At 37.8% G+C, this 20,784-nt stretch overlaps 1 long non-coding RNA gene across 1 annotated transcript in view; it reads left to right on the forward strand.

The window, feature by feature from the left end:
* The window catches only part of LOC123620054 (uncharacterized), a 102,761-nt gene extending 82,964 nt beyond the window's left edge, over window positions 1–19,797 (forward strand). The window contains exons 3-4 of the long non-coding RNA XR_012504540.1: window positions 17,818–17,914; window positions 19,018–19,797. This is a non-coding gene — a long non-coding RNA (uncharacterized LOC123620054). The remainder of the gene's footprint in view (window positions 1–17,817; window positions 17,915–19,017) is intronic.
* The last annotated feature ends 987 nt before the right edge of the window (window positions 19,798–20,784 follow it).

Genomic DNA, 20,784 nt, shown 5'->3' on the forward strand with positions numbered 1-20,784 from the left:
GCCTTAGCAGGGGTACCTTTTTTGGAGGAGTTAAGAGCTCTTGAAGAGCTTCTGAACATTATGTTTTCCCCAACCATCTCCTCATTATCCTGGTCGTGGTGAGATTCCCGAGGCATAGTAATGAGTGTCCAGGAGTTGTTTGAGAGGCCAGGGTTCAGATTCTGCCTGTGACGTGGGGGTGTGGGAAGATTATGTAACATCCTTTTTGCCCCAGTTTTCTCATTGGTATAATGAGGTTAAAATGGCCATCACTCAGCACTGTTGTGAGGTCTAAATGGATTCTATAGCATACAAGCATATTTATAGTAGAAACACATCTCACACATACATGCTAAATGTTGGGGCCGCTCTACCTTAATGTTCTGTGTAATCCCAGGACCTAAGCAAAGATGGTTCATGGCCCATCATCTTCTTTTTATAACTGCTTTAAAGCTTTAAATCTGGAACATTGTTTAGAGATAGCTATAAAAATATGGTAGCATTTAAAGTAGTTTAATGAATATTTATGTTGCCCTTTTGTAGCCATACCTACTTCCCTCCCACCCTCGCCCCTTCCTTAACCCCTGACAGGCACTAATCTGATGTACATTTCTGTAATTTTATCATTTTGAGAATATTATATAGGGTCAGTCTGTTCCGGTATGACAAACACGCTAGTTATGGTACTAAGGAAAGATGTGTATTAGTTGTTCTCTTTCACTACCCTTCCAAGAGGAAAATACCTTTGTTACTCAGGCACATTCATGGGTGAGCTGGCAATTATTTAATGGAAATAATGTGCCAAGAGCAGAAATTGTGGAGAAGCCTGGAAGCTGAGCTAGATTTACATTGGAAATAATATAGTTACTGGCAGAAGGCAGTGGAATAGATTAGGAAAATGAAAGGAGAGATTCTACTGAGGCTAAGGCTTGGGGGATATTTGGGAGTTTGTAGAAATGGGAAAAAGAAATGGGAGGGTATCTGCTGTGAATGAACAAAATTGAAAGAAGAGATAGGGAAAGAGAATTTTAAGAAATGTTGTATGTTATGAATGGAATACTTCTTTGGTGATTTCAGTAAAGCTCTAATGAGTTCTGATTATTTTCCAACTCTCAGGACTGTTCTTTCCTTGAGTGCAAGACCATGCTAATAAGAATGGACCATGAAAAGTTGAGCTTCATCTAAGATGGAAATAGTAGTTTCAGTGGGAAGAGGTGGGTTAGGAGCTGGAGACTCATAGTAGCACAGTTATATTTCTCGCTGGAATTTAAGAAAATGAATGTATAGTTGTGCAACCTTAGCCTCACTGGGGTTATCTAGAGTTTATATTTAGCATTTGCTCAATAGCACTGACCTTTGCTTACCTACCCCAATGGGCACTATTACTGTACATTCTTTTTTTTTTTTTTTTACTATACATTCTTTTTCTTGGTAATTAGTTCTGTTTATTTATTTATATTTAATGACTTTTAATGGAGGCACTAGGGATTGAATCCAGGACCTTGTGCTTGCTAAGCGTGTGTTCTACCACTGAGCTATCCGCTCCCCACTACTGTACATTCTGTTAATCATGCCCTTTATTATCCATTGCTTAAAGACACTAAACTAAAAATAAGTATGAGGGGCACGCTGAGTTGCCAGTGCTGTAGCTCTTCCTTTCTCTGTGATAAGTTTGATAACATTATAGCCAACAGTGATTTGTAAAATACAGGTTAATTGACTCTCTTACACTTAAATTGCATCTGGGAAATTTTTTTTATGTAGGAGAAAATCTGTGACGTGAGGGGAAAAAAAATTGTTCCGTGGTCAAACAGTTGGCACCTCTGTATTCTCTATGCATATCCCGTTCTGTGGGTTGCCTTTTTGCTCTGTTTGTGGTGTACTTTGATAAAAATTTTCTATCTTGATGAAGTCCGGTTTATCTGTTTTTTTTCTTTTGTTGCCTGTGCTTTTGGTACTTTTTCTTTAGGTTATTAATTATGCTGGTTTTTGAAGTGATTTGGAGATCCTCTTTTAATAATTTGGTTTTTTTCCATGCCTGTACTTTGAATTGATACCTTTCTTTAGATGTGGAGCCTGGATACCTTTCCACTTTAGAAGCATTGTTACCTGGTTTGGTGGGTGGAATAATGGTGGTTTTGGAGATGTATTACAGTATGTAAGACAAAAAATAGTTTTAAACATAGCTTAAAGGAATATTTGTTTTTGCCAGCCTGGAGACTGATTGAATTAAATATGAGTAAGAGTAGAAAGCATGGTTTTCCCCCAGGAGGTAAAAACCTAATTTATGATCAAAATTTAATGTGTGTTTATTCTGAATATTTATTTTGTTATCTATGAAATGCATAGGCTGAGTATGCTGGACTGAGTTAAGGCTTACATCTGTCCTTTTAATTGATCCATGTGACTTAGGTAAAAGATTTACTATAGAAGTAATGTTAAATTCCAAGAAAATAAACTCTATGAGCCATTTTCATGGATAGGCAGGGATTTCTTTTAGATGATTTGTCACAATTACTTTGAAAATATTTTCAGAAAACTTACCACAAGGCTTGTATGAAATGAGGGCCTCCTTTATCGCCGTTTGTGAAATCTCAAGGAGGAAGATCCTAATTGGGTTTTAAAATAATTTAAAAATAACTGTGGCATCACACTCTGTTCACCTGCGGAGAGGGTGAGTGGGATGTCCTGATTAGCCCTCTGTGGTCAAGTGCTGATGACTCTGGAAAAGAATTTCTGTGATCCTGGAAAGTGTCCAATCTCTGAAGCTTATTGACGTTTTCCAGTGAATCCTGCCTAAGAGAAGGCTTCTGACCGAAATAGGCATGGAAAGTTGGATTAATCAGACACCCACCATCTTTTGGTAAAGGTCAAATTTACATGTGGAGGTTGATGGATCCTATACATAAAAGAGCACAAGATGCATACATCCCCAAAATGTTTTTTTTCTATTCTCATCACTCCCACCTGTTTCCCTCATTTCTTCCTTTTGGCTTATTTGTCACCTCTCCCATTCCTTTATGACTCATTATCTGGTTAGGGTGTGAGTGGCTCAGGGAATCCAGATTTAAGGATGGAAAGTTCCCAGGGGAACCAAATGGCCTTGAGTCCGAGCTGGGTGGGCAAACCAGAGTCCTGTTTTCCTTTCAGAGTAGGGATCATCGCTGACTGTGTGAGAAACCATTTTGATTGGCAGGAACCGGGAAAACACAGTTACTAGACATTATCCAAGATAGAGTCCAGGCACTTTGACAGGAGCCAGAAGACTTATAAGGACTGAAGGAACAAAAAGTCCATGTAGAAATTCAATGCTGCAGTATCTCTTTTAATTGGCTTTCCCTTTTCAATCCCAAGGCTGCCTTTTTATGGTTCAGTTTTTCATTATTTTTTGATCATACAACTTGGATAATCTTTTAAGTGGTCTCCACCATTTCCCTCTCTTTCATTTGATTCATCACACCTCTGGGATCAGATTGGTCTTCCTAAAATATCCAGTTGAGCCATGTCACTACTCGAGACCCTTCAACAGCTCCCTGTGGCTTTCCAGGTTAGTCATCTGTGTTCTTTCGCTTGGCTTTAGGGGCTTTCATTCTCCCACTCTACACTATTTTTATAGTCTTAGGTCTCCTTGTTCTCTTATAATGACTTTAACTCATACCCAAATGGCTGGTTCCTGAATGTGCCCTCTTCATTCTCTCTTCTGAGTAATTTCCATCACACCCTCTACTCCTCTTTAGTCAAAAACTTACTGATACTTTAAGTCTTTTTTCAACTGGAGTTTCTACTGAAGATAACATCCTTTCTTTGACCTTTCCTTGTCTTTTGTGAATCATTACTATGGTGTTCTTTTGTGGTAATTTTTTCATATAACTTTCTGTAAAAAGAACGAATTGATTTACTTTCCCTCATATACCCTAATTAAACCAGGACTGTTTTACTTGTGATGAACTATAAGCAGAGCTCTTGGGACCTAGGATTTTTTAAACAGTTTTTAAGAAAGAATTTTAAAGATGTGCACCAGGAAGGAAGAAATTTAACCTAGAGAGTATTCAGTTATAAAAAAAATGGTGATAAGCAAGGAGATTTCTAAACATGTAGGTAATTTAAATAAGTATTTACTAAAAAAAATTAATTTGGAGGGTTTAAAAAATCAAGATGAATGAAAATATTAGACATTCAGACACATGGAAGAGAGAATCTAAGATTCTTTTACTGTCCAGGTAAAGGGTAAAAATACTGATTTTGTCAATTCAAATATTTGTGTTAAAAATGTAAGGATATCCATTGGAGGCTGGGAAATAAAATGCTCACCTCTAACCAGTGAATAGAAGAAAAGGGAGTGAAGAAAATGTGATTAGTTTGAAGAAGGCAAGAAAGAACAAAATAGCGTCTTCCTCTCCAATGAAAGAATGTTAAATAGAACATATAAGGTAAAGTGGTGAAACTAATAAAATATATTAGTAAATTGAATAAAAAAAATACATAATCCTGCTATATTCATTTTATATCTGTTACATTTTATACCTGTATCAAACCCAAAATGTCATATAAGGTTTGAAAAGATATATAAAGCAAACACTAATGCAAACACTAATGCAAAGAAAGCTGGAGTAGCCAAATTATTATCAGTTAAACTAGACAGGGGGAAAAAAGCATTAATAGAAATAAAGAAGGTAATGATAAAATGGAATGTAATCATAAAAGGAACAATTCACCATGAAGATAGAACTATCTTGAACTTTGAAGCTCTTTTTTTTTTTTTTAAAGAAAGCAAAACAAAATAAAATCTGTTTTATTTGGAATTCAAAACCCTCCAAAATCTGGCTCCAGCCTACTTTTACAATTTTTTCCCATTTGAAATTATAAGCTCTTAACAGCATATTTCCAAATTATATAAATTAAAAAATGGAAAGAATCACAAAAATGGAATGATAATTCCATGATAATAATGGGAAATTTTAGTAAACCTCTCATTGATAAATCACCTGGAGTAGAGAAGTAAGAATTAAAAAAACAAGAAAAAAAGTTATGATTTATTAGTTAAACTCTGAACCTACCAAATTAGAAGACATTTTTGAAAGGCATGTATGAACCTTTTATAGAAATTGGTCATATTATAGGCTACAAAACAAGTCTGTACAAATGTAATGAACTTATCACATAGACCATGATCTTTGACAAAAATGGAATAAACTAAAATATTGATAACAAAAGGATAGATAAATAGATCAATGGACAAGAACAGAAAGTCCAGAAGTAAACTCACATAAATGCAGTGAACTGATTTTTGACAAAGGAGCAAAGGCAATACAATGGAGAAAAGTTAGTCTATTCAACAAATGGTGCTGGAGCAACTGGACATCCACATGCAAAAAAGTGAATCTGGACACAACTTACACCTGTCACAAAAATTAAAATGGATCATAGATCTAATTGTAAAGTGCCAAACTATAAAGCTCTTAGAAGATAACATAGGACCAAGTCTAGATGACCTTGAGTATGGTGATGGCTTTTTGGATACAACACCAAAGACACGATAACATGAAATATATAATTGATAAGCTGAATTTCATTAAAGGTAATGAAAACACACTGTCAAGAGAATGAGAAGACTAGCCACAGACAACGAGTAAATATTTGCAAAAGACATTCTGGTAAAGGACTGTTTGAAATGTCCAAAGAATTCTTAAAATTCAACAATAAAAAAAAAAAAAAGAATTAACTAATGGGTCAGACTTGAACAGACACCTCACCAAAGAAAATAAACAGATGGCAAATAAGCATTTGAAAAGATACTCTATATTATGTCCTTAAGGAATTGCAAATTAAAATGACAATAAGATACCACTATACACCTATTACATTGGCCAAAATCCAGGACACTGACAACACCAAGTGCTGGTGAGGATGTGGAACAATAGGAATTCTCATTCATTGCTGATGGGAATGCAAATGTGTACAGCCACTTTGGAAGAGAGTTCAGCAATTTCTTAAAAGATTAAACATACTTTTACCTTCAGGTCCAGCTATCACAGTCCTTGGTATCTACCCAAAGGAGTTGAAATCTTATCCACAGGAAAATCTGCACACACATGTGTATGGCAGCTTTATAATTGCCCAAACTTGGAAGCAACAAAGTGGGCGAATGTATTAATGAACTATGGTATGTACAGAGGATAGAATATTATACAGCACTAAAAAGAGATGAGCTATCAAATCATAAAAAGACATGGAGGAACCTTAAATGCATATTAGTAAGTGAAAGAATCCAATCTGAAAAGACTACCTACTGTATTATTCCAACTATTTCATATTCCAGAAAAGGCAAAACTATGGAGACCATAAAAAGATCAGTGGTTACTGGGGGTTGGGGAGTAGAGAAGAATGAAGAGTGGAGCACAGAGGAATTTTAGGGCAGTGAAACTATTCCATATAATACTATAATGGTGGATACGCATCATTACACGTTTGTCAAAACCCACAGAATGTATAACACCAATAGTGAACCCTGATGTAAGCTATGGATTTTGGGTGGTGATCTGTCAATGCAGGTTCATTGATTATAACAAACATAACACTGGTGTGGGGTGTTGATAGTGGGGGAGGCTGTGAGTGTGTGTGGGGTCAGGGTATATGGAAACTCTGTACCTTCTGATTAATATTGATGTGAACCTACAACAGCTATAAATATTAAAGCCTTTAAAATATTGTTAACAAAAAGGTAGTTAAAGAAATCACACCCTCTATATTTGGAAACTACTTATGGATTTAATTCTGGTTATGAAAGTACAAAATTACTTTTCAAAGATTAATATTACATTACTTTTTGGAATTATGTATAATAGTGAGAGAAAGTATCCCCAGTATTAACAAGACCAAGAAGCAAGTGTAATACAGTGCAAGTAAGGGAGAGGGTAAAAGTGCTCTAAAATCCTTATTTCAAATAGAGACTCAAATTTTGCCATTTCATTCTTCATTGAAATTATTAGAAAAATATAGATTAAATAAAGGTTTTGAAAAACTAGAAGAAATTGGCTTTAGATAGGATCAATTAATGTTGTAAAAATCTTAAGTTCTCCCTAAATCAATCTATAAACAGGGAACTTCCAAATCATCAACAGACTTTTTCTGAAACTTAACAAAAAGACTAATAATTTTCTGAAAGAATGTGAAAAAATGAAAAAGTTTTAAAACAGAGGAAATATCAACAGAGCTTACCTTGCCAAATATTAAAACGTGTTATGACAATGTAATTCTGAGATACTCTGAGGGTAAATTTAAAAAAAATGGAACTTTATGTAATGAAGATGGCATTTCAAATCAATGAAATAAAGATGGATTATTTAGAAAAAAAGTGCTAGAAAAATTGTGTAGTTTTTTGGAAAATAATGAACCTAGATTCACTGATATAAATTCTAGGTAGATCACAGATATATACTTACAAACAAAAAGCTTGCCAACTAAATAAAAAGACAATAAAAGCTATAGTAGGAAGCATGGCTTTCTATTCATGTTAAAAATATATTTGGGTAGATATCTTCCTAATTATGGATTGACATGAAATTCCAAACCCATAAAAAAGTTTGGATAATCATGGACAATAGGAAGAGCTACCAATATTTATTGAGCATTTTCAAGTACTAGGTACCATTTTTGGCTCTTTAAATGTTACTAAAAAAATTTCCTTACTATCATTTTTTTATTTTATGGGGAGGAAGTAATTAGGTTTATTTATTTTTAGAGGAGGTACTGGGGATTGAACCCAGGACCTGTGCATGCTAAGCATGCACTCTACCACCTGAGCTATACACTCCCCCATAAATTTTCTTTTATTCATTTAATACCCTTAACCTAAAGAGTTACAGTCTATTTTCTTACTACAACTCTTTTATAGTTTGGAAACCAAGGTAGAGAATGGTTAAGTTAACAGTAAGTAAATGGTGAAGCTGGAATTCTGAATCCAGTTAGTTTGACCGCAGACCTCAAATTCACTCTGTGGCTCTGCTGCCTTATATACCTACACCTACACCACACTGCCTTATATCACAGAAAAATGAGCACAGCAAAATTCAGGATAAAATCAAAAGAAAAATGACAAACAGGAAATTGTTAGCAACACCTAGTCACAATCAGAAGCCGTTGTGCCTTATACACAATGAACACCTAAAAATTAGTAAGAAAAAGATACACCACTTAATAGACAAATGGACACATTTGTGAAGAGATGATTTGTACAACAAGGAACACAAATGGCTAATAAATATGAAAAGATCTTCATTCCCACTAATTATTAAATTAACATGACTTCATGAGATAGCTTTTTCAACTGTCATTAATGATTAAAACATTGATAATATAAATGTCAAAAGCATGAGGAAAGTTTTTCTTTTATACATTAGTTGGTGGAAGCTTATATTGGTACATGTTTTGAAGTGTCAGTTTAGCTATATCTATTAAAATAGAATATTTACAAAAGCAGTTACACATCTGGGAATCTATTTTATAGAGATATTCCCACATATATGCAGAAGTCTATATACATATGTGATTACTCACAACAGTATTGTTTATAATAGCAAAAAACTTGAATCTATCTAAACATTTATCAATAGGAAATTAACTAAATTCAAAATAAGCCAAAGAATTATTAGTGATAATTTTCAGAGGAGGAATTGAAGGATCATGTGGGAATTCTACTTTTTTCTTTTCATATGTCTTTATTTTAATATTTTGTAATAATAGAGTAGTACTTTTGCAATAAGAAAAAATGATTAAGATATTTTTAAAAAGGTATTTTTAGAAAAAGCCTACAATTTTTTTTTTAACTTTTGAAATCTCTTTCCTAGGACTTTTTTTTTTTTTTTTTGAGTTATAGTCAGTTTACAATGTGTCAATTTCCAGAGTAGATCACAATTTTTCAGTTATACATGAACGTGCATAGATTCATTGTCGCATTCTTTTTCACTGTGAGCTACCACAAGATCTTGCATATATTTCCCTGTGCTATACAGTATACTCTTGTTTATCTATTCTACATACGCCTGTCAGTATCTACAAATTTCGAACTCCCAGTCTGTCCCTTCCCACCCCCTTCCCCCCTGGCAACCACCCACAAGTTTGTATTGTATGTCTGTGAGTCTGTTTCTGTATTGTATTTATGTTCATTTTTTTAGAAAAAGCCTACAATTATTAAAACAGAGTCGTAATACTAAAACACAAGTGGTGATAAGCACTATATTAAAAGGTTAAACTATGGTGATGAAGGATAGTTGTAGGAATACAAGGATGGTTAATATTAGAAAACTTGTTTGTAATTTATCAGAGTCAAAGGAAAAGTAGATTTGATCACCTTAGTAGAAATCCAAAGATTTTAAATATCAATTCTGATTTTAAAATGTCTTAGTAGACATAGAAAGATATCTCACTGAAATGATTAAGGTTTTCTGTCTTAAACTAATCGCTAGCATCATACTTCATAGAAACCTCTAGAATCATTTCTTTGAAATTTATAAGAAACAAGGGTACCCCATTCTATTCTCCTTTGACAAGATTCTGGACATTTAAGTAAGAAAATACATAACTATAACTAGAGAAGAAAAATATTTTTCTCAAGTGATATAATTTCCTACTTGGACAACTCAAGAGAAGTAATTGAAATGAAATTACAACTAATAAGAGAGTTCAGACAGGTGTTTACTTATAAAATATTTGTAGTTTTCCTATACGTAGTAAAAACCAGTTAGAAGAGAAGGGAGATCCTTTTTGTCTTCATAAATTGTTTAACAGATAGATAGTAGTCTGCAAATATATTGGAAGAAGATACTAAGCCATGTTACAAAAAAGATTGCAATAATAGTTATCAAAGTATTAACTATACTTATTATTGAATAGATAATGGTTATCATGGTTGAATAGTGTTGGATAATAAAACATACCATTTTAATGTTATTCTATTTATTTAAAAATCTTTTTATTTTATACACTTTCTATATTACTTCTATAGTAAGAAAAATTACAAATAATTTTAAATATGTGTTGTCATCTGTGATTGCCACATTCCCTAAGAGTATCACCTATAAACCGATTATTGCAACAGTAAGCCACATTTCAATTTGTACTGTTGAGAAAATATCAAAATTTGCATAACATTTTGCCCAGCATATGCCAATTCATTCTGTTGTATTCTTTAAAAAATAATCATGGGAGGTAAGTGTGGCTGCTAGTTCAGTGTGAGATTCAGCATTTGTTCAGTGTATTTCAAACATTTAAACACATTGGAACTATGCTGCTCATTTATCAGAGCATCCCAGCTACTTCTGTGAGCAATTTTTAGTGGAGTAATCTTTTGCATATTGAACCATCTGTGATAAAACAAAATGTTCTGAATTTTATTTACTTCATCTTTTAAATAAACAAAATGTAGTTCACAGCCTTGACATTGTACTTGTAGAAGAAAAGTACGTCTCTACAGTGATGATGATTTCTTACCACTTGAAGCTATGTTATACCTTTTAATAATGTTTTTAAGGTGAATCCTAGCCCTGATGATCACATGGGACGCAAAATAAGTTTATAAATCGCACAACAGCGTGGTTGAAGGACAAATTTATAGTACTTGACCCCTTTGTTTTAAAGTAGCTGATTCCCAGCACTTCAACGTCAAGGATAGCCGTGGTGAGGACGATTTCTGCTATTAAGCTAAAACCCAATTACTTAGTAAGAGCAAGTTCTCAGGTGATTTCAGTTAGACTTTTTTCTCTAAAGCTACTAACAGACGAGAGAGACCCAGGAAAGAGTGGGGCTAGAAGGGAAGGAGAGAAAGGAGAATTCAGTGTGAGCCTTTTTATTCGAGAGAGCAGCATCTTGGACACGCTCACTATTGAATTCGTCCAGGAAACATGAAAATAGCTTCCTGATCCAGGCAGCATGGGAGTCAGACAGGGCCAAGCCAGGTAGAGTCACGGTAGAGCTAGGCTTTAAAATTGGGGTTTTGGGGAGCTCTATTGGTTGGGGTGTGTGTGCTGCAGTGAAAGGTAGTTGCATTTGCCTGCCTTCTCTACAAAGTTTTGAGGACCCCTCATGCTGTGCCCTACCTTTGTAATAGAAAAAGAGTAGTAGGATTTGCTAGATCATGTCAGTGATGCCTGGGGAGCCCAATTATTTGGGCTGTGGATTGTCAGCACGAGACGTGGACCACTTCTGTCATGTTTTTACTGCTCCCCTAAGGCAGTGCCTGGGCTGGAAGTTCTAAAAGCTCAGTGTGCTAAGAGTGATGTAAGGGGCTTGTTAAAATCCTGATTCCTGGCCACCTTTTCCCTGTTTCTGATCCAGCAGGTCCTCAATATCTGCATTTTTAATCAGATCTCTAGGTTATTCTGTTGGGACTTAGGTGTCCCTGACAGGTGAGAAGGAAGGCTGAGGGGGAACAAGTGGCGAGATGGGGTGGGAAATTGTGGCCAGTTGACTCTCCTCTCCCTGTTTTCTGCTGCTTCTGTTTGCTGTGATTGGCCTTGCAGGTGGGGGAAGAATGAGTGAGGGTGAAGAAGAGTCCACCACGGGACTTGGGTGAAATGTGACATAGCATCCTTGATGAAATGTGACATAGCGTCCTTTCTGTATGGAAGGTCCCCGCTTGCACTGATTGCATGTAGGGGGAGAAGTCTGCAGAAGTGGAAGTGACCGTTTGAGGGGGTGGTCTCTCCCACAGTCATGCCTGCTTCCTTCTTATCAGTATCTCAGAATTTGCCAGGCCCGAGGAAGAGAAAGTTGGTGCAACTTTTGGGCAGACAGCTCAGTTCCCAGTACATTATGTTATTAATGAGCCCTGGTATGACTGTGGGTTGAGTCAAGTAATCATCTCACAAAAAGGAAAATAAGCTTCTACCGAGCTAATCCTGACCCATTGGGGAATTAATAAATGAACCATAAAATTATAACTGTGCAAGAGGAACTCCATAGAGGCTGTGTTTATATATATAAACTTGGCAAAGCCTGTAAAGCACAGAGAGTCTCCAGCTCTAATCAGCCCATTTAAAAATTGTGCCTACTTAGGCTTCAGTATAATAGACCATTTGATCTTTATTTTCAGAAAGCTAAAGACTTCGCAGACTCTACATAGGACTGAACTGTATGAATAGGGCCTTAGTGTGCAATTAGTCACTTTTTTAGCCGTTTATTTTAAACCACTTATTGCAGAATTATTTGTCCTCAATTCTGCCTGCCAAGAGTACATATGTGCTAAGGTTACCTAGTGTACAAATTCATAAATTTCCTGGGGATGATGGAAGGATCCGATTAAATGACTCCATTTTCAAATTGTGGGCTCCCAGTTGGGGGATTCATTCAAAGGTGAGTTTTTCACCATCATACACACTTCCAGACTTAAAACTGTCTGGAAGTGCCATGCTTGTATCCAAGATCAGGAGTGAAAAAAGGTTTTAGAAGGTTCTTCCCTGATAGAGAAGGCTGAGAAAGAAGACAAAGAAAGCTGCTACTTAGTAGAGTCAGCCTGCAGGTCACCTCTCTGCCTGGACCCAAGAAAGCCTTGCTCATTCTTATGCTCAGTGGAGTTAACGTAGAGCCAAGATGTTTGAATAACATCTAGGAAGAAGAACCATCCATGTTAAATTATAACTTGGGAGTCATTGATTTCATGCTCAGAAGGGGAGGAAGTTTGGTGATGGGAAATTTGGTACAACTGTTAGGTTGGACCAGCTGGTGACTAGGATATGGCAAGGCCACAACTAGAGATGTAGTTGTGTTAAGATCTGTTTCATCCTCTTTCAGATAGTTCTGGTTCATAGATTTATTTTTTGTTAGGTGGTGTGTTTTAGAGGTAAAAGTTTGACTTGAATTGTAATTTGAAGGAATTGCCAAGGATTCTTTCCTGCGCTAGAACATCTGGAAGGAAATAGATACATCATTTAAAGATGAAAGAGATGTTGTTCTGGAGTTTGTAACACCACTGCATATCTCTTTGAGATAACCCTAAATCCAGTGACAACAAAATACTGTGTACTATGTGTTCCCCTCAATTCTGAGGCAGGAACAACAGAGGATATAGAGAGTAATTTCCATAATAGTGATGAAAATTATTAAAGCAGCCAACTTTTGCAGCCAGATTTTGAATAATACAGACATTTTTGTGAAGCTAGAGCTACTTGTAGGACTTCACAAGATTCTTATGTTTATCAAACCCACAGACATATTATTTTCAGCCATAGCAACATCACTAACCGGGGCCTTTGGAGTGGTATAAAATTAAGCAGTGACTAGTGTTTTTCACATAAATTTGATATAATAGCATCTGGTTTGTGATGACTTTTTAGCTCGTTGTTTGAGTTGTGGGATCACACAATTTGGGAAGCAATACAGATTTCCTTTTAATGAAAAAAGCTTAACAAAGGAATGGAAGGCAAATCTGATTTCATGAAATATAACCAAGGGACCAGCAGTGGAAGTCACACTGAATCCTCCTCAGGGCAACGTTTCATGTCTTGTGCTTTCCACCCCTGTTAGCACTTCATGTGTTCATTCCCAGTGCTAATTTAAAAGAAAATGGATCAACATTAAGAATTAATTTAATAATTAGGATTGGTGTTAGCAGCAAGCCTACAGTACATTTGTTAGAGTAGAAATGTCAATGTCCCAGGTGTTTTTTGGTCACAGGCATTTTCACAGCATTAGATAGTCCTTCCAGTTTGCTTTCCTTTTGCCACTAAGCACCTAAAGACCAATCCCAAAGGACTGAAGCTGTCCCAGTCCCAACGACTTGAGAAAAACCAGCATGAAATATTACAAAGATGATAAAACCAGGAAAAATGAGAACCCCTGTCAGTACTCCTCAATGTATTTACTGTCGTAATCATTTTAGAAGAGGTTTCTGCGGCATCTGTGAGTTTGGGGAGATTTTAGTGGACTTTAACAAGAAGGCCATGTGGTGCAGTGCAGAGAGCAGTGAACTGGGAATCACCTCATGTGGCCCCTCCAGGGATGATTTGCTCCACGTTCCCAGGCGGGATTACCAAATATTCTGTTTCTTGATTTTAGTGCTGATCACGTGATAAATTCATTTTATGAAAATGGTGGATACACTTTTCTGTATGCACATAACGCTTTAACACAAAGTTTAATAAAGCTTGGTGCATGCTATTAAGGGGAAAAATATAGTTGTAGCTTCAATAACAGCAACAACAACAAAATCATGCCCATCCTATTCTTGTTGTGTCCTGCGCACGCCTCCGTGGTTGCATTTTCCACATTGCATCCTAATTATCTGTTACATGACTGTCACCACGATCATACTGTGAGCCCCACTAGTGTAGGGAAGAAAATAGCTTTGCAGGCAATGTCTAGAGCAGTGCCTGGCACTCATTTGGACTCCCTCGTTGATTGCTTAGTACATCGGTGATTTAATGAAAGGAGAAATAGATTCTGGTTTTTATTCTGCCCCTGGGTAACTGTGTTATGTTGCAAAAAAAAAAAAAAAGCCTCTCTTGGTCTACTTGTCATGCAGAGAAGTAAGAGAATTCATTACAGGATGGCTAAGACTTTTTCCAGTTTGAAAATTCCATGAGAATATATTAAAAATACAATACAAATGTACTGGAAATATTGTAGAATATTAACTGTATCCCATGGTGATTTAAATTAGTGAAAATAAGGACAACTTAAAAAATCAGAACTGCAAATAAAAGGTAATTTCAAAATATAACCTGGGCTTCCCATTTATAAAAATAAAAATCGAGTTAATCTTCTGAGGGTTGTATTTCCCAGCTTAATCCAATCTTTCATTTTTTTTTGATAAGAGAAAAAGCACTTAATGTAACTTGAATTTATGATAATGAAGCAGAAATAAAAAGTAGGGAGCCAATTTCTCCCTTTCAAAAATGTCCTTCTAGGCAGGAAGGAATAATACAGACTGGGTGTATCCTCCCACTTGAAAGCTAGATGAAATATATGAAGCAAAGTTTTTCAGAAAATTGTTTATCAGGCAACTCAGGACGTTGATCTCGGAGGGTGGGAAAACAAAGCAGGGTGAACCATACGATTTCTCCAGCCTTGTGCCTCACGTGAGTTCCAGGCTGCAGGGGAGGGAGGAGGAACCCAGGGAGTGCAGTGATCTCCATGGTTTGAAGAGGTGGAGTTTAGGGTCTGGGGAAGTCGGTGTGGCTCCAGTGCAGAGGACAAAGTACAGTGAGGAAGGAGCTGGACAGATCTAGAGATCAGTCCTCCTCAAGTCTTCAAAGACTCCTGATCAGCAGGTGCTTGTGGGAAGCTACCCAAGTCTGGGGAAAGAACCACCAAAAAGGAGCAGAGGGAACATTTCATGGAGCTCATCCAGAGCTGGGAACAGTTACTATTCCTACTGGCTAAAGGTGGAAGATGTCATAATTTACATCAGAGAAATAAGAGTATTCAGAATATTGCCTCAGTTGTGGGACACACTTAGACCTAAACAAAACTACTGAATCCAACGTAAGAAATCTTAACAGCAAACCTCAAAAAACAGTTAAACTCTTTCCAATGATATGACGGCATCCCAGAATATAGTGTGAAAATATGGGAATACAAAAATATCCAGTACTCAACAAAGAAAAATTCATCATATCTGGCATCCAATAAAAAAATTACCAGGCATACAGAGGAACAGGAAAATATGACCCATATAAGAAGAAAAATTAGTTGATAGAAACATGCCCATAAATGACATAGATGATAGAATTAGTAACAAAGACATTGAAATGATTGCAATAACTGTATTTCTTATTTTCAAGAAGAAAGAGGAAATATTGCATATGTTAAGTAGAGACATAGAAGATGAGATAAAAGAACCATACAAAATCTCTGGAGAGAAAAATGGAATGTGTAAGATGAAAAATACAGTGGATAGGATAAATAGATTGGATATTGAAGAAGGAAGGGATTAGTGAACTTGAAGGTACAGTGCCTTGGGGTGGGGTCCCTGCAGAGAGCTGTGGCATTGGCGGCCCTGGAAGAGAGCTGTGATGTGGGCAGCATCACTGTAGGCAGCTGTCACAGGCAGCCTCCTTCCAGGCTGTGGGGACAATGATGCCATTCCAGTGGGTTTGGAAGGCAGAGCATCAAGTCAAAGAGGATTATTCTTTAGCCTTAAGGTCTAATGAAATTTGCTCTGTTAGGTTTTCGACTCCATTTTTCTTCCCTATTTCTCCATTTTGGAATGAGAATGTCTGTCCCATCATTGTATTTTGGAAGCACATACCTTGTTTGGTTTCAAAGTTTCACAACTGGGAAGGAATTTTTCCTCAGGATAAATCAAACCTTGTGCCTTGCCCATATCTGACTTAGGTGATATTTAGGTGAGACTTTGGGCTTTAGACCTAGAGTTGATGCTGGGACAAGTTCAGACTTTGGAGGTTGTGAGTTAAATGTATTTTGCATGTGAGAAGGAAATACATATTGGGAGTCTAAGGTTGGAATGCTAGGGACTGAATATATACATACCCCCAGATTCCTATGTTGAAGCTTAATCTGCAATGTGATGATATTAGGAGGTGGGGCCCTTGGGAGGTGATTAGGTCATGAGATTGGAGCCCTCTTGAAGGGGATTAGTGCCCTTAAAAGGAGACCTCAGAGAGCTCTGTCACCCCTTCTGCCTTGTGAGGACACAGCAAGAAGATAGCTGTCTGTACCAGGAAGTGGGCTCTTATCAGATACTCAGTCTGCTGGTATCTTATCTTAGACTTCCCAGCTTTCAGAATTGTGATTAATGTTTGCTGTTTAAGCCACCTAGTCTGTGGTATTACTGTTTTTTAATAGAAGCCTGAATGGGTGAAGACATCATCCCTTGAACATAGGAAATGAGGCTCCTGCCCATCCTCTGGCCTTCTTCTTCCTCCTGCCCCACTGTTTCTGCCCCATAAGGCCATAGTTGGTTATGTCCCCATAGTTGGCTTGGCTGGGATTGGAAGGGATAATACACTGCTTTTAGCTATCAACCAAGAGGAGAAGACAAAAATACCCCATTAGTTGGAACTAAGTTAGATAATGTTTTTTGTGTTTTATAAATATATTCTTAATACTGTTTCAGTATTAGAAAAACTATGCTTCAACATCTGTTAAATGTTCTCTTACATGGGCTTTTGTGCTTCCCCCCAGCACTCTGGATTTCTTCCCTTCTACACATATTAATTATTTAATCATCACAATAGCTCTCTGAAGTCCCATGGTTATTCCCTTTCTACAGATAGAGAAACTGAGATGTGGAGACTTACCCAAGGTCACCCAGTGATTCCAACCCAGGCAGTTGGGCTCCAATCCCATGCGCTTAATCACTGTGCAGTCCGGGAGAACAAAGGTGTCAGTACTCAGAGATGAGCCATCAGTGCTGACGAGCTCACTGTCCGGAGGAGCACGGCCAGCTCCGTGAGGGGCCCTCGTGTTCCTGAGTACAGGGCGTGGTGCCACTGGGTTGCCATTTGGTTGCCCACTTAAAGGGCGGAAAACAACAATAGCTGCGTTGTTTCTAAGCCCAGAGGAGAGGCCTCTGTTCGGGAGAGTGGGGTTAGGGGACAGGTAGACAAAGCACTCCACTTGGATATTTAACACAGAGATGGACCCTAAGAGTCTGAACATGAGTTCTTTGTTCCCCAACGTGGATAGCTGCAGAGCACCCCCCAGCCATGGTGCTCGTGACCTTGAAGTCAGAGTTCCCAGGGAAGCACATTTCTGTGTTTGAGGAGGCCCAAGCCCACTGGGTAATTGTGCATTCAGCGGTTTCTCCATCCTGTCTCTAAATGCGCAGTTGGTCTTTGTGTAGACATAATGCTAATGTCATTCTCTTTCCCCTGCATACAGAGGACCAGATGGGTTTGTGGTGACTTGAGGACAAGGCTTCAGTGGGAGGTTATATGAATCACCGACTCGTAGGCCTGTGAGCTTGAGTTCTATGTAGGTAAGTGTACGATGTCTTTCATAAACACTAAATTAAATGCAAACATATTTTTATATTGTCATCACTTTGAAGAGATTTATCTCTCAAAGCAAAACATTATCTCTAACTCATACATTCAGTCCATGCTTCACTGAAAGAGTGTTTTTCTAATTCTAATCCTCAGAAGTCAGCCACGAGGCTCCCAAATATTTCCATCTTTTTAATGATGCTTGCTTTAAATTCAAATCCCATTTCTCAATATCTCTTTGAAATAGTTGAGAAGCTCTGTCATTTTTCAATTATTCCTACTATGTTAAGAGGATTTTGAAGTCATCTGTTAATGAGCCCTGCTCCCTCCTTGTCTGCGCCCAACAACAACTCTCCATTGCAGGGAAGAGGGCGAAACTAATGTGATCCTGGATTGGGGGAAGGAGGGTGGACTGAGCAAGGCGACAGTGCTATCAGAGATTGAAATAGATGGTGTTTTGGTCACAAGCGTGTTACCCACAGTTCAGTTCCCTAAGGGCAGACGTCCGATGTTGTAATTTGGAACAAATATAAGAAAACAAGTAAGGTGTTTGAATTTGTAACAAATATAAGAAAATGGGCAAGACAGCCCCCATTTACTGAGCACTCACAAGCTACAAGGTGTCGGGCCAACTGCATTGCAGTATCATTAAATCTTTACAATAATCCCACGAGTAAGTTTTATGATTACTCACCATTAAAAGGTGAGTGAATGGAGGCTGGGATAACTTGCTTCTTTAGAAGAGGTGAGGTTGCAAAGCTGGTTAGTGGCAGAACCAGGATTTGAAACCAGTCTGTCTGAGCCCCAGGAACTTAGTTTTTAGCCTTATGCAATGCCCCACTTACTCCACATAGAGCATTGAGGGGAGCCAAAGAGAGGGGCCGGAAGAAAGCATTTCCTCACTTCTGCATACAGAAGATAACAAGAACCTCAGTTTTCAATCCTGATTCAGCGAACATTTACCAAGCTCCTGTGATATGTGGGATGCTCAGGTAGGGCTGGTGTATCGGGGAACTGGGTTATGGACACTCTGCTGGGGCACTGGCATTTCAGACATCGGCTCTAGTAGAGCAGAATCCTCTCTCTCTCCACTTAGGACAAGACTCGGAGTATAAACAAAATGCTCCCTCATCTAACGGGGACTGAAGTCTGGAGACAGTAGTTTAAAATTCTGAAGAGTTTTTCCGACTCTTCCAGAGATTCTCTGGGGATATTTCAAAATTCGCTTCGATTCAGTAAGTGTTTAATAAGTGCTGCTGCTATGCTGCGTCTAGGGTTTGTACTAAAGAGACAGAGGTGAGTGAGGTGTCTTCCCTGTCTGGGGACTGCTGATCTGTTTCAGATGCAAGTACAGAGATTCTGTTACCCGCAGAAATAGATAAATGGGTGAACACCTCTACCCTGAATACAGTTTCAGAAACATTACCTACATATCTGCAGTAAAATACCAAAGGAGAAAAAAATTAAAAAATTAATGAAGTAAAAGGGGAAAGGAAAAGGTTAGGGTTTGAAATTAAGCTTGGGAAATTTTTAGCACCAGAGGCATAGCCCAGTGTTCTGTGCACCATTTTGCAGTCAGCTGGTCTTAAGCTTCCTAGCTGTCAAAGCAAAAAGGGAAACATGATCGGTCATAAAGCTCACAAGAGTCACAGAAACATATCTATCGCTTAAGAGAGGCATGTTCTTCCAGGCATCAAAACCTGAGAAAGAATTTTTGTCCTGGGTCTCCCTAAACGAGAACCAGATGAAATAGTGACCCATAAGCTCAACACCACAGCACATACTGGTAAATAAACTGAGTAGGTATTTCCAAGGTGGTTTATTAGCATTCCAGCTAAGTTAATAATGCCAAAGGGAAATGTGGAAGATAAACATCTCTAAGGGCTAATGTGGTTCAATCCAAGAGCCAAGGTGGGTATTGTTCTGGGTCACCCTGGGGGCTGGAAATTCACCTCTGATCTGGGGGACACGTTCTGAGATGATCTCTGTCCTAAGTGTACAAGCTCCTCAAGAGAAGTGGAGTTAGATGCTTTCCCTTTTTCCTACCAGGTGTACTCAACCTCCATTGCTTATGGCAGCTTGATGCCTGCTTATGGTTTTCTTTGTGGTTATTACATGCCTTGGAGTGAAGCAGCCTGGGGTCTGTCTGCTTCCCTGCATTGTGTCCCTGTGGGCAATTTGCTTATCCCCCCTGAGCTTCAGTTGTTCTCTTCTGTAAGTTGGGAGAGGAGTACCTGCCTCACAGGTTTATTGGGAGAAACAAGTGAGATGATATATACAGTCACAAAGCTCTGTGCTCTGGGGAGAGCAAACGCTCAACAGTGGCCATCAGGAAGATGGAAATACTGATGCTGTGGATGAAAATGATGATATATACAGTCACAAAGCTCTGTGCTCTGGGGAGAGCAAACGCTCAACAGTGGCCATCAGGAAGATGGAAATACTGATGCTGTGGGTGAAAATGGCACTTGTCTTCTTTAGATTGCAGGGGGGATGCCCTTTTTTCTGCTATGACTTTAGTGTCGTCGAACAACTTTTATTACATTAGTATATTTTGCTAGATTTTCTTCCTACTAGGGATTCAGTGTAACATTTCTAATGCTTTATTTAATTTTGTGTAATTTTCTTTTTTTTTAACATTTTTTATTGATTTATAATCATTTTACAATGTTGTGTCAAATTCCAGTGTTCAGCACAATTTTTCAGTCATTCATGGACATATACACACTCATTGGCACATTTTTTCTCTGTGAGTTGTCATAACATTTTGTGTATATTTCCCTGTGCCACACAGTGTAATCTTGTTTATCTATTCTACAATTTTGAAATCCCAGTCTATCCCTTCCCACCCTCCACCCCCCTG

The sequence above is a fragment of the Camelus bactrianus genome, chromosome 3 (genome assembly GCF_048773025.1).
Source record: "Camelus bactrianus isolate YW-2024 breed Bactrian camel chromosome 3, ASM4877302v1, whole genome shotgun sequence".
NCBI lineage: Eukaryota > Metazoa > Chordata > Mammalia > Artiodactyla > Camelidae > Camelus > Camelus bactrianus.